This window comes from Cryptotermes secundus, unplaced genomic scaffold (assembly GCF_002891405.2).
Source record: "Cryptotermes secundus unplaced genomic scaffold, Csec_1.0 scaffold751, whole genome shotgun sequence".
NCBI lineage: Eukaryota > Metazoa > Arthropoda > Insecta > Blattodea > Kalotermitidae > Cryptotermes > Cryptotermes secundus.
This window is the reverse complement of record NW_019728504.1, coordinates 824,323-826,676: the sequence shown is the minus strand read 5'-3', so window position 1 is coordinate 826,676 and position 2,354 is coordinate 824,323.

Here is a 2,354-nt window from a genome sequence, read left to right as displayed (position 1 = left end):
ATGTTCGAGACTTCTCTACTTTTAGCGTTCGTCCCTCAAAAAGACACTGTCCCTCTTCTAGGTGCGCCCTTGCTACCAACGTGGTGGGTAAAGATCTCGACATATTTGCAGACGGAGCGGTTTCTCTGAATCATATTTTACAAGCATGTACCAAACCTTTTACGGTGTTACTTGATTAGTGTTTTCATTCACTACAAATATGTGTTACCTCGGCTAGCTTTAATTATTCTTATGTAATTGGTTTTAATTTATTGACTGGTTATTAATTTTATTAATTTTATGCTATCACTCACTGGTGTCTTATCTTAGTATTTAGTTACTAACAGTATTAGCAACATTCGTAATATTTCATAAATGTATGTATATATTTCAGTCTTCTTTAGATCTATGTTCACAGATTTATTTGTCGTATTTGTATTTTGTTTTAATTATTTTGTACCTTATATACTCGTGCTAACTTTGTAATTGGCCGCTGGGCTGTTAAGTTATTGCACGTAAATAAACATGAATTGAATTGAATTGAATTGAATTATTATGAAGTCGGGGTAGCTTAGTCGGTATAGCGAGTTACAAAGAGCTGGACGACTGAGGGGTCAGAGTTCGAGTCCCGGTAGGGTCAAGAATTTTCTCCACGTCGTCCAGACCGGCTCTGGGGTCCACCCAACCTCCTATCCAGTGGGTACCGTGGGCTCTATCCCCGGGGGTAAAGCAGCAGGAACGTGAAACTTACCACTCAACTCCAGTGAATTCCTAACTGATGAATGGCGATTGACTATTCAGAAAGATTTATGAAAAGGAAATTATATGGATAGTTTAGTTAAATAATTAGTATCAATAGCTCAGTTTTATGCAGAACTAATAAATTGTAGGGTAACTAACGTGTGGTTAGTCGTGAATTGTATGAAAGGAAAGGGAACGTTAATAATGAAGGCCAGGATGGCTGGTTATTTACTGGAATTTTAAACAGAAACTGCTTCGTTGAACGAATTATGACCCACAACCCGCTGAATAGCTAATAGTGAGTTCAAGGCTTGAACTAATGTTCCATAGACAATTCATGAGATAGGTTCTGTTATAGAAGCAATGACTGCAGATAAGTCGCAAGTTTTATAAGTTGGGACTTTAAGATAATATTTTAAAATCGATTCTTCGAGACTACTCAGCGTGAGTATAAAGAGTTTAACGCTTTTGCCACGTCCAAGTTTCCTCTTCCTCCGGAGTTAACGGACAGGAAAACGAGGTGCCAGAACTGAGAGGCACTTGAGCTGGTAATGAGAAAGGCAATGACTCTTCTGCAGGAAACGTCTGTGTAGCTACAGATATGTCATAAACTTCCAACACCTCCATAATAAAAACATCGCAACCATTATCGTCCAGTACGTTAATTTGACTTCTCAGTCATGCTTTGCAATAATGATTCTGTAAACATTGGCGTGCCAATACTGGACATTCAGTGTGACAATTAAGACTAGATGTAGAACGCGATTTAAAGAGTTTTGATGTTTATTATTTTTATTTACTTTTTTATTGCTAGTGGGGTGGGACTAAGTCCCTTGTACTGCGGCCACTTCTGGCCTATTGTACCAGCTCCAGATGATAGGTGAGGGTGATTGTGGAGCAATTGGTGGAATGAAGATTGGCAAGAGAAACCGAAGTACTCGGAGGAAACCTGCCCCAGCGCCACTTTGTCCACCACAAATCCTACTTGACCAGACCCGGGATCGAACATGGGCCAGCGACTAACCGCTTGAGCTATGTCGTGGCCCATTTTGATGTTTAAGTAATATGTGATTCTTTCATTTAATTCTTGGCCTCTTCATAAATTCGGAGATTAATTCTTAAATTTCCGAAGAAAGTACTTTATGATATAGAACAAAACAAACTCTGTGGCTTTAGTCTGCAAGCGAACTATACTGACCGAGTTACCGCCGCTTGTCGGTGAAGTTAGTGCCAATTTTAGCGGATAGAGGGTGTCCCGTCAGTGCGACGACTCCCCATAGCCGTTATTTTCGGGTTTCAAGACCGGAGCCGCTACTTTTGCATTCAAGTAGCTCCTCAGTTATCCTCACGATGCTGAGTGGACCCCGTTCCAGACCCACTACTTCTCAGAAAATCTGGTAGCACCGGGAATCAAACCCGGACCTCTGCATCTGTAGCAAGGAACTCTGACCACTAGATCACAGAGGCGGTCCCATACCACCCAATCCTTTCTTTAAATGGTCTAGTATCTTACACTATGTTATAATAACATGGATAAGGAAAGTCCGTACATTTAGGAAGAGCTTGTTATTTGGACATGATGCATTTCAGGAATATCAAGAAAGATAGAAGCACATTTTAGACTGTGTTATCAG